The sequence below is a fragment of the Schistocerca piceifrons genome, chromosome 7, assembly GCF_021461385.2.
Source record: "Schistocerca piceifrons isolate TAMUIC-IGC-003096 chromosome 7, iqSchPice1.1, whole genome shotgun sequence".
Lineage (NCBI taxonomy): Eukaryota > Metazoa > Arthropoda > Insecta > Orthoptera > Acrididae > Schistocerca > Schistocerca piceifrons.
In genome coordinates, this window is record NC_060144.1 from 43,664,463 (window position 1) to 43,677,536 (window position 13,074).

Genomic DNA, 13,074 nt, shown 5'->3' on the forward strand with positions numbered 1-13,074 from the left:
AATGAAGGTCAGATCCTGCAGAGAGTGTTATTACTTCTGTCTCTGTGCTGTTCAGTTTTGGAACACAACCTACGACCAGTGTCATCACTTCCGTCTCTATTCTGCTCATTTTTGGAACGCAACCTACGACCAGCTTAGAGACAGAAGGGATGACATTTTCTGCAGGACTTGACCTTCATTTTGCAGGAAAATGCTCAAGCACGTACAGTAAAAGCTGTTGCTGATTTGTTTGACTGATAGGGCTGCTAAGTGCTACACCACCTACTGGATTCCCCTGATTTAAGCCCTCGTGATTTCGATTTCTAAACTGAAGGAAACTCTTCACTGCATTCGCTTCAGAACTGCTACGAATTCGTCGGCCAACAGTCCGCGGTGCTCGAACTGTCAACACAATTGGCACTGCTAAGAGTATCCTACGACTTCTACGTGCTGTAAACTTTTAAGGTCAGTAAAACTTTGAAATACGTATCTATTTGGTACGAGCTGTAAATAAATAGTTGCCACTATTAAAATTCCAACCCTTGTGGTATACCGTCCATTAAATAAATTTAGAAATGTGACGAAATATGTAGTATTCATGCTGTATTCATTTACTGTGTAATTGTCTAGTATATAACGTTTTGTCAAACATTTGGAAACGAAAAAGATACAAAAGACGTCACATGCCAAGAAATAAAATAGATACCGATGAGCAGGTTTGAGGGAGGGTAGCTGTTGTGCAATGCTGTCATCTGAGATATCGTCCGTTAAAATCGGGTGAAGCAATTAAGTGTTGTTAATTCACAGGTTCATTGTTTAAATATTTATTCACTGTGAAATATTAACTTCTGAAGTTTTAAGGATGTTGAAATATGGTTGTATGATGGGATGCGTCTCACTTTTCTGTGATAGCGTCAAAATTCCTCGTAGCGGGATCTCCCCGTTCCCGGCCACGCGCTCCTCGCCTCTGCAACTGGACCGGTCGGCCAGCCGGAGCTGGAGCGGCGCGCCCTCAGCCGCTGGGCCCGCCGGCATTCAGCCGTACAACAGATTCACCTCACCTCCTACCAATACCGGGTGGCCGATATACTCGCCTGCACACACGTAACGTTACATAGGCTGTGCAGCACGTATATTTAATCTACAAGTGAAGAACACAATTTCATTGAGAACGCTGGAGAAATACAATAGTAAAATTCTTTAAGGGGCTTAATTCAAAACAAAGCGGAAAAGATAAATACGATGAAACCTCTGTGGTACTAAGGTTTCCATCCCGAACCCGGTGGGCGGGTATGGTTATTTGTTTGGATACTTCACTTAAAAAGAAAGAGGCTGTGTAACAAACTATTGTCTGCCCAACAGCGCAGTGCGACAGACGACTTAAGGCTTATGTGTTAGCTAACGAAATACGGCAGCAATTTGATGAGGTATGCCGTCTGATCCAACCAATGCCAAAAGCCAGACACAGGGTGGAAGCCGATAATGCTGTACTTTAGGAAGTACCTGAAGTCTTTGACAACGTTTCTAGGGAGGTAGACACTGTAGCCCCAAAATGCAATAGACATACTCCAGTAGACAAGTCATCCATTAAAAATGTTGTGTCTCTGAGGCCCAAGTGTGCATCTAAAAGTATTCACCCTGCAGCAAATATATTGGATCCCGCAACAGTAAGTGAAATACGGAGTATAATGCAGTCCGTCTTCAGGTCACAAGGAGCGGCGTGTGGTCAGCACACCGCTCTCCCGGTCGTTATGAGGATTTTCTTCGGCCGGAACCGCTACTATTCGGTCGAGTAGCTCCTCAACTGGCACCACGAGGCTGAGTGCACCCCGACAAATGGCAACAGCCCATGGCGGCCTGGATGGTCACCCATCCAAGCGCCGGCCACGCCCGACAGCGCTTAACTTCTGTGATCTGACTGGAACCGGTGTATCTACTGCGGCAAGGCCGTTGCCTAAATACAGGGGTGTAGCAGTAGCGTTATTATGAGGAATATGGCGTCATTTCATGTACCCGAAGGTTTTTGCTAATATATTATATCATGGATTGCAGTAAAACATGTATTTCCTTCTAGATGGTGGAATGGCTTGTGTGCTAAACAATCTCTGCATTCACTTCCTTCTAGAATTTTGAACGTACCACCTACGTCTGCAGCAGGTACGCATAATTGGTCAGGTCACGGACGAATTCACACTCCATTATGAAACAGACTGTTTCCAGATACAAAAAAACTCTGGTTTATGTGTACCGCATCCTCAGGTATACTGGTGACACACAAGTCTTCGAAATGTTTTGATCATCGTGTGAAATCGAATACGATTAATCTCGCATTTTAATGAAAATTGTTTCTGTGGTGTCACCGCCAGACACCACACTTGCTAGGTGGTAGCTTTAAATCGGCCGCGGTCCATTAGTACATGTCGGACCCGCGTGTCGCCACTGTCAGTGATCGCAGACCGAGCGCCACCACACGGCAGGTCTCGAGAGACTTACTAGCACTCGCCCCAGTTGTACGGACGGCTTAGCTAGCGATGCACACTGACGAAGCCTCGCTCATTTGCAAAGCAGATAGTTAGAATAGCCTTCAGCTAAGTCAATGGCTACGACCTAGCAAGGCGCCATTAGCATTACATTGCATGTATCTACAGAGTCTCACTTGTATCGTCAAGAGCGATGTACAACAAGGATGGATTAAAGTTAAGTATTCCAGAAGCTACGTACTTTTCTTTATAGCATTCATTACGTATCCTGTTTCAGACCTCACGCCATCCTGCGTGAGCTTATAGCGTGCATTACGGTCTCCTCAAACCACACTGTGTCGGCACTTCTGTCGACACATCAGTTTCATTATACTTTGATGTCATGTACAGTGGACGACTCTGTGAGATAGACATTTGGCAATTTTTTCTTATAAAATATTTTCTTTTCCAAATATTTCTACACACAATTTGGATTTATACATCAAATAATAATGTATTTCTGTGTTTCGGACAATGGAAAGTATCTTGATATAAAATACCCATTGTAACATTTTTGACACGTTATTATTCTCTACGAGAGTTGAAACTGATAATCTAACCAGTTTTCCAAATTTTACCTGGTATTAAAGTTCAAAAAAAATGGTTCAAATGGCTCTGAGCACTATGCGACTCAACTTCTGAGGCCATCAGTCGCCTAGAACTTAGAACTAATTAAACCTAACTAACCTAAGGACATCACACACATCCATGCCCGGGGCAGGATTCGAACCTGCGACCGTAGCGGTCACGCGGTTCCAGACTGAAGCGCCTAGAACCGCACGACCATACCGGCCGGCTTATTAAAGCGTAAAAAAGTCAAGGTTATATTATTTTACCAGATGCAACTCGCTGGTTTTGTTCAAATGTGTGTGAAATCTAATGGGACTTAACTGCTAAGGTCATCAGTCCCTAAGCTTACACACTACTTAACCTAAATTAGCCGAAGGACAAACACACACACACCCATACCCGCGGGAGGACCCGAACCTCCGCCGGGACCAGCCGCACAGTCCATGACTGCAGCGCCAGAGACCGCTCGGCTAATCCCGCGCGGCCACTGGTTTTAAACATCGTCGCAACTTCACGCGTGAGCCCTCATGCTTGTTTGTGGCGACGTAGGATTTGACACAACTGTTAGTTAGCGTGTGTTGCAGTCGACAAGAACGCGGCTAGCGTGCCGCTCCCTGTGAGAACACGCCTTTGCGACTCGTCCTTGATATCTCCGAGTCCAGTGGCAGCACACAAACGCGAGTTACCAACCACTGCTATACAGTCGGGCGAATATTGGTCGAGTACGTCAAAATCTCGGAATGTAATAAAAGAAACAAGAAGGAAAACTGCACGTGCTTGCTGTGAACGCGTGTGACGTGTCGTCAGCTGACGGCAGCTGAGTGGAGCAGCCAGCATCTCTTGTTGCGCTTACCGTGGCGCGCTCGCTAACGAGACGACGGTTTCAAAGGAGGCAAACACGTCATTCCGGCCGGTAGCGGTTAGACGGCAAGACAAGCGCCCTGCCGGCGTACTAGGCAACACGTGTGAGGAGGCGTGAAGTATGCAAATATTATGCAAATTTCCGTCGCGGGCGAGGTAAATTTTTAAGCTGACAGCGAGAGCAGCAGATGAGGGCGGCTGACGGGCCATCTGCTTTGTACATACGAGAGCAGGCGCCGCCGCAGTGGCCCGCGCCCTGCACCCTACGCCCTACGCCCTCGCCCTACGCCTCTTTCCCTGTGTGACTCCCAGCCGCAACCGGCTTCAGACCACACAACCGTCCTCTCTATTCGCTTCTCCCAACCACAATAACAGTGGTGAGAAGGACGCGCCCAATGCCTCGTGTCTCAGCGTGCAACAACTGCTCGTATTCAGGTACTCAGAAGATTTCAAGGAAGGATCATTAGCGCATCTAGACCACGCAAAAAAGGGCAGCTCGTTTTGTATTATCACGTAATAGGGGAGAGAGTGTGGCAGATATGATACGCGAGTTGGCATGGAAGTCATTAAAGCAAAGACGTTTTTCGTGGCGGCGAGATCTATTTACGAAATTTCAGTCACCAACTTTCTCTTCCGAATGCGAAAATATTTTGTTGAGCCCAACCTACATAGGTAGGAATGATCATCAAAATAAAATAAGAGAAATCAGAGCTCGAACAGAAAGGTTTAGCTGTTCGTTTCTCCCTCGCGCTGTTCGGGAGTGGAATGGTAGAGAGATAGTATGATTGTGGTTTGATGAACCCTCTGCCAAGCACTTAAATGTGAATTGCAGAGTAATCATGTAGATGTAGATGTAGATGAGAAATGCAGTTACAATGGCATTGCAGCGCTGTTTTAAAGATAATATCCGGAAGCAATGTATTTTTGTACTGACGGGTCCAAAACCAGTGACTCTGTCAGAAACTCGTACTGCATACCGTGCTTGCAGAAGGCTAGGCTATTCAGACTTCCAGCAGAGGCAACTATCGTGAACGCACTTCGTTCCTGCTCACGGATGACAGCATCTTTGTATTTCCTATTCATAGACACTTCATCTGCTCTAAGAATAGTGTAAAAGTCTTGCACCTGTTTTACCAAAACCACAGCGTATAGAGAATTATCGAAGTTCTGGAATCGGTGCGTGAAAAAGACCATTCCCTTAATTTCGCTTTGGTCGTTATCGCCAGAGATTGTTGGTTGTTGGTTGTTTTTTGGGGAAGGAGACCAGACAGCGTGGTCATCGGTCTCATCGGATTAGGGAAGGATGGGGTAGGAAGTCGGCCGTGCCATTTCAGAGGAACCATCCCGGCATTTGCCTGGAGTGATTTAGGGAAATCACGGAAAACCTAAATCTGGATGGCCGGACGCGGGATTGAACCGTCGTCCTCCCGAATGCGAGTCCAGTGTCTAACCACTGCGCCACCTCGCTCGGTATCGCCAGAGAAATCACAATACTGTTGAACAGCATTAAAAAGCTGTTATACATTTAGAGTGAGTAACGAAAGCACTATAAATGTCGTCTTTGACAGTGCAGCGGTAAAGCAAAAAAAAAGGTAAAAGTTGATTAGTAAATAAATATAAAGAGAGCAAAGTAGGAAAATCATTAACACTAAACTCAAGAAACAGTGTCTATGTAGCAATTTAATTCAAATTAACAATCCTAACAAAGCAAAAAGAATCCTGTAACATTTGATTTTACGCTGATTAAACAGTATTCTTCCGTAATTGTGTACACTATGTGATCAGAGGTATCCGGACACCTGGCTGAAAATTACCTATAAGTTCGTGGCGGCCTCATTGGTAATGCTGGAATTCAATATAGTGTTGGCCCACCCTTAGCCTTGATGACAGCTTCCACTCTCGCAGGCATACGTTCAATCAGGTGCTGCAAGGTTTCTTCGAGAGTGGCAGCCCATTCTTCACGGAGTGCTGCACTGGGGAGAGGTAACGATGTCGACCGGTGAAGCCTGGCACGAAGTCGGCGTTCCAAAACATCCCAGAGGTGTTGTATGGGATTCAGGTCAGGACTCTGTGCAGGCTCGTTCACTACAGGGATGTTATTGTCGTGTAACCACTCCTCCACGGGGCGTGCATTATGAATAGGTGCTCGATCATGTTGAAAGGTTCAATCGCCATCCCCGAATTGCTCTTCAACGGTGGGAATCAAGAAAGTGCTTAAAACATCAATGTAGACCTGTGCTGTGATAGTGCCACGCAAAACAACAATGGGTGTAAGCCCCCTCCATGAAAAATACGACCACATCATAACACCACCGCCTCCGAATTTTACTGTTGGCACTACACACTATGGCAGATGACGTTCACCGGGCATTCGCCATACCCACACCCTGCCATCGGATCGCCACATTGTATACCGTGATTCTTCAGTCCAGACAACGATTTCCCACTGTTCGATAGTCCAATGTTTACGCTCCTTACGCCAAGCGAGGCGTCGTTTGGGATTTACTGGCGTGATGTGTGGCTTATGAGGAGCCGCTCGACCATGAAATCCAAATTTTCTGACCTCCTGCCTAATTCTACATCAACATCTACATACATGCTCGGCAATCCACCATACGGTGCGTGGCGGAGGGTACCTCGTACCACAACTAGCATCTTCTCTCCCTGTTCCACTCCCAAACAGAACGAGGGAAAAATGACTGCCTACACGCCTCTGTACGAGCCCTAATCTCTCTTATCTTATCTTTGTGGTCTTTCCGCGAAATGTAAGTTGGCGGCAGTAAAATCGTACTGCAGTCAGCCTCAAATGCTGGTTCTCCAAATTTCCTCAGTAGCGATTCACGAAAAGAACGCCTCCTTTCCTCTAGAGACTCTCACCCGAGTTCCTGAAGCATTTCCATAACACTCGCGTAATGATCAAACCTACCAGTAACAAATTGCTTCTATGTCCTCCCTCAATCCGACCTGATAGGGATCCCAAACGTTCGAGCAGTACTCAAGAACAGGTCGTATTAGTGTTTTATAAGCGGTCTCCTTTACAGATGAACCACATCTTCCCAAAATTCTACTAATGAACCATAGACGACTACCCGCCTTCCTCACAACTGACATTACGTGCTTGTTCCACTTCATATCACTCTGCAATGTGACGCCCAAATATTTAATCGACGTGACTGTGTCAAGCGCTACACTACTAATGGAGTTTTCAAACTTTACGGTTTTCTTTTTCCTATTCGTCTGAATTAATTTACATTTGTCTATATTTAGAGTTAGCTGCCATTCTTTACACCAATCACAAATTCTGGCCAAGTCATCTTGTATCCTCCTACAGCCACTCAACGACGACACCTTCAAAAATGGTTCAGATGGCTCTGAGCACTATGGGACTCAACGTCTGAGGTCATTAGTCCCCCTGAACTTAGAACTACTTAAACCTAACTAACCTAAGGACATCACGCACATCCATGCCCGAGGCAGGATTCGAACCTGCGACCGCAGCGGTCACGCGGTTCCAGACTGCAGCGCCTAGAACCGCTCGGGCACTTCGGCCGGCGACGACACCTTCCCGTGCACCACAGCATCATCAGCAAACAGCCGCACATTGCTATCCACCCTATCCAAAAGATCATTTATGTAGATAGAAAACAACAACTATGACAATTGTCATAGTACGTGCAGTGGATCCTGATGCACTTTGAAATTCCAGTGTGTGGTGTGCTTAGATGTGTGCCTATTACATATTACGACCCTCTTCAAATTGTCGGCGGTCTCTGTCAGTCAGCAGACGAGGTCGGCCTGTACGCCTTTGAGCTGTACGTGTTCCCCCACGCTCCCACTTCACTATCACATCGGAAAGAGTGGACCAAGGGATGTTCAGGAGTGTGTGAATCTCGCTTACTGACGTACACCTGACGACGTTGCAAGTCCGTGAGTTCCGCGGAGCGCCCCATTTTGTTCTCTCACTATGTCTAATGGTTACTGAGGTCGCTGATATGGAGTACCTATCAGTAGGTGGCAGCACAATGCACCTAATATGAAAAACGTATGTTTTTTGGGGTGTCCGGATGTTTTTGATGACATAGTGCATGTTCCGTCTGCAAAGAGAGTATTAAACCAAACCAGTACTCTAACACTAATTTTCTATCAAAACCGTTTTCAGTGGTATCTTATACCGTAATTGCTGCAAAACAGTGTCAAATTCAGGTAACTGTGATGGAGGCGAATAGCGATCACACATCATTCTCTCTGAAGCAGACCCCAAACGCTCAGTAATAACGAAATCTGGTGACTAGTGGTACGGGGAGATGCGATAATTCATCGTCGTGTGCACAAAACCAGTACTGGACGGCGCGATCTTTGTGAACAGGGATGCTTTCGTCTTCGAGTGCCACATCACCACTGGGAAACAAGTGTTTACAGTGGGGTGGAGGTGATGAAGCAAAATACTCACATAATTTTTGCAATAATCCGACTTTGCACATTAACCGTGGGTCCCATGGAACTCCACGATATGGCTGCCACCGAACCCCCGCCACGCTTCACTCTTGCGCTGTAAACCCAGCCACAAGTAGGAAACAGTCTGCAACAAGACACATCCGATCCAATGACTCTCATCCATTGCTCCGTAGTCCATGTTTCACGGGTTCGGCACTGCGTTCTCCTGATGCGGCCAGCTGCATTACTGATGTGTGGCTTCGGAACGCCAGCACGCCCTGCAGTTCCCTGATTATCGAGCTCGCTTCATGTAGTTTTTGTGCTGACAGGTTTCTCGACTGTGACATTCACTTCTGGAGTGACTGTTGCAGCTGTCGACGTATTACGTTTCGTCACGAACCTCTTCAATGAGAGTCTGTCACGATCTCTCAACACACACTTTCGTCCGCGTTGTGACTTAATTTTTCTGCTTTCTTTGTATGCGGTGTAAATCATGGATGTGGTGCCATTTGAAACACCGAACACTTCGGCTGCCTTGGTTGGGCAGGCACCCGCCTTACGAGCACCAAACGTTCGCCCACGTTCGAATGCACTAAACTCCGACATGGTGCATTCACGGGTACACAGGACACTGTTCTGACCACGGCTGACACTTGCATCGTGTCCAAGACGTTGCACAGGCGTCATTGGTGCTCGGAAAAAAAAAAAATTCCAGCGTAGCGTGCTGGATTGTCTCGCTTTGTTTTTATGACCAAGCATACGTTTGTCGCGATGCTTCCTTATATTTGGCCAACCCCGTATGTGGTACGGACTCTTCATCTGACCATTTCCTTAACAGAATTTGACGAAATGGGGGGCGCAGTGGAATTCAGTGGATTGTGTCCCCGCGGGACTGCTAGCGCACAGTCTGCTTTTCCGCTTTATTTTACTGTGTGCGCGCTAGAAGCCCTCATACTGGATGTCCTTTCGTCCAGTCAACGAAGGAAAATGAGGGGGAAAAATTCACGTAGTCACAAATTTGTGTATAGTGGTAGGGGGTAGTGCCGTGAACAATATACTAAAAACAGTCACCATTGTAACGGGAGCGTTGCGTGGGGGGTGTTCGTTTGAAAGTCACTTTTATTTTATTTTTTATTTTTTAATAACTTAAGAACTCCCCCTTCTAGCGAGTATATTTCCTAGTACAAACTTCACTACGTTATATTACTTACAGAAGACCTATTCCTTTTTCCGCGCTGGATCGGCTTAAAAATTGCAAATTATAAAAAAACATTGTTTTAAGGGTACGAAATTATTGATTGCTGTTAAATGAAGCTTGTTAAGAAGAAATGTTAAATGCATGTACCACATACACACTGAAGTGACAAAAGTTATGGGAAACCTCCGAATACCGCGTCGCACCTCCTTTTGCCCGGTACAGCAGCAGCTCGGCGTGTCGTGGACACAAGTCGTCGAACTTAACTTCTGACGTCATCAGTCCCCTAGAACTTTAGAACTACTTAAACCTCAGGACATCACACCCATCCATGCCCGAGGCAGGACTCGAACCTGCGACCGTAGCGGTCACGCGGCTCCAAACTGAAGCGCCTAGAACCGCTCGGCTACAACGGCCGGCGTCTATAAGTGAAAAAGTGCGGCCGTTGTAGGACTATGTGCACGAACTGACAGCTCTATTGTGTCCCATAAATGTTCCATGGGATTCGTGTCGGGCTATATGGGTGGCACAGTTTCATCCATAAAAATTCCATCGTTGTTTGGGAACGTGAAGTTCATGAAGGCTGTAAATGGAGTCCAAGCAGCCGAACATAACCATTTTCAGTCAATGATCGGTTCAGTTGGACGAGAGACCAGTCTGTTCCATGTAAACACAGTCCGCACCGTTACGGAGCCATCCCTAGCTAGCAAAGTAGTTTGTCGACGACTTGAGTCCATGGCTTTGTGGAGTCTGCGCCGTACTCTAACCCTACCATCTGCTCTTACCAACTGAAATCGGGGCTCATCTTTATAGTCGACGGTTTTCCAGTCGTCTAGGATGGGGTTGGGGTTGATTTGGGGGAGGAGACCAAACAGCGAGGTCATCGGTGTCATTGGATTAGGGAAGGAAGTCGGCCGTGCCTTTTCAAAGGAACCATCCCGGCATTTGGCTGAAGCGATTTAGCTAAATCAGAATGGTCGGACGCGGGATTGAACAGTCGTCCTCGCGAATGCGAGTCCAGTGTCCTAACCACTGCGCCATCTCGCTCGGTAGTCGTCTAGGATCCAAGCGATATGATCACGAGACACAGAGAAGCGTTACAGGCGATGTTGTGGTGTCAGCCAAAGTAACGGTAGGTCGTCTGCTACCATACCTCAAGAACCCCGGATTTCGTCGCACTGTCCTAACGGATACTTTAGTCGAAAGTCCCACAATGGCTTTCTGCAGTTATTTCACGCAGTGTTGCTTGTCCGTTACCACTGACAAAGGTACACAAACGCCATCGTCCATGGTCGTTAAGTGAAGGCCGCCGGCCGCTGGGTTGTCCATGGTGAGAGATAATCCCCGAAATTTAGTTTCCTCGATATTCTCTTGAAACTGTGGAACTTGGAATATTAAAATCCCTAACGATTTCCGAAATGGAATGTTCCATGCGTCTATCTCCAATTACCATTTCTCGTTCAATGTCTGTTAATTCCTGTGTCGGCATAATCAAAGCGGAAACCTTTACACATGAATCACTCGAGTACAAATGACAGTTCCGCCAATGCACTGCCCTTTTTGTGCCTTGTGCGCGCGATAGTACCGTCATCTATATATGTGCATATTGCTATCGAATGAAGTTTGTCATCTCAGTGTAGGTGCAGAAGAGCCGAATCAAGAGGACCACAGCCGGCCGTGGTGGCCGAGCGGTTCTAGGCACTTCAGTTTGGAACCGCGCGACCCCTACGGTCGTAGGTTCGAATCCTGCCTCGGGCATGGATGTGTGTGATGTTCTTAGGTTATTTAGGTTTAAGTAGATCTAAGTTATAGGGGACTGATGACCTCAGCTGTTAAGTCCCATAGAGCTCAGAGCCATTTGAACCGTTAAGAGGACCACACCCTGCCTATCTAACCCATGTTAATTTAGGCAAGTATTTGACCCGTTTCTGAAAAAACTGTTTGATGCAGGACTTTTAATATTTTTACTGTATGTTACATGATGCTAATAGAGTGAACTGTACTAAAATCTACTTTATCCATTTGATAGTTTTTAAGAAATAGTTTTTTAAATTTATTAACAAAAAATATTAAGTTTTTTCTGGAGAAAATATTTTTTTTAAACTTTCTAATGGGGGAATATTAATTAATGCAGTACCAGAGGTGGCTTTTCATGTTATGCAGAGTCTCTGAAATTTTCGTTCATTTATCTATGATAGTTTCTGATATAATGGGGCATATGTACTGAAAATTTTAGTTTGCGGGAAATTGACTTTAAAGAAAAAACTTTTCAAATTAGTTACTTACAGTTAATTAAAATTGTCCTGCTGCATATGATGGCCCTTCTTTGGCCTCTAGCAGGTCTTCCAGCTTCTTTTTCACCTTCCTGGATGTTTGTCTTGCTTTCTTGCCCATATTAGATGCAGACCTGTCTGTATCGGCTATCCTCATTTTATCGCAATGTTGCAGCCCAGTGTCATATTTTCACCAGGATTAATTCCCAGCTTTTTCAGTACCCAACACTTTTCAATATTACCACAATTGAATGTAATAACAGCATCATGAACTCCTAGTTTCATTGTTTGCATGCCTACAAATACAGTTTTAGGCAGGCGGTTCCAAATTATGCTCCTGAAACATTAATTTGGGTTCTGTGTCTGCCCATGCAGACATTTCCTTAGAAAGTCAGGATAACTGAAAATAGGTTTAATTGCTGTAATAACAGCAGCAGGAAGAGAATTCTGGCGAGAATAAGATTCTCCAGTTGCCTGAGCCCAATTGTATTTGCACCACGAATTTTCTCCTGATGGTCACAATCCATGACGTGGCGTATCATCAGTAGAGGACTTATGGAAGAATATGGCCCAAACATCTCTCTTCATTGCCTCCAGATTTTCTTTGTTTCTCCTAATTGCCTGCCCATAGTATACCTGCAAGTTTTCTATTTCAGTTTTAGTTAACCGACCCTGTCTGGTCAAGAATTATCCATCTTCTAATTTTTTTCCTCTCATATCAACAGTTAGTTTTCTCAGCCTTGTTCCCAAACGTTTTTGAACATGGCCTACACATTCTATTTTGCTAATAATGCCATCTCCATATGGCTTAGAGTTCACCAAATTATTGTATGCCTTACTGTCACCATCGCCCAAATATTTGGTGTACCGTACGCCTCTTATTTATATGGAGCGAAGAAATATTTGTTGTTCTCCATGAACTTCCATACCACCGCTTGTTCCTCTAAAATTAGCCACACAGTTGTTTTCTTTATGTCCATTGACTTTACATTTGCAATATTTAGACATTATCTCCACATCTAACACTTTACCGGTGTCTACACTCGTGGCAGTCACTACTCCATTGAGAGAAGTATGTCCTCTTTTCTGCCAACTTCCATCAAGTGCAACTGCAATATCCAAACACCATCATTTTCTTCCACTGATTCCGTAGCAGCCAGTTTCATGCTTTCCTCACTGACCTCACATACAGCTTTCTGTAATATTGCAGTCAATTTTTCAAATTTATTTGTTGGCTGACGTA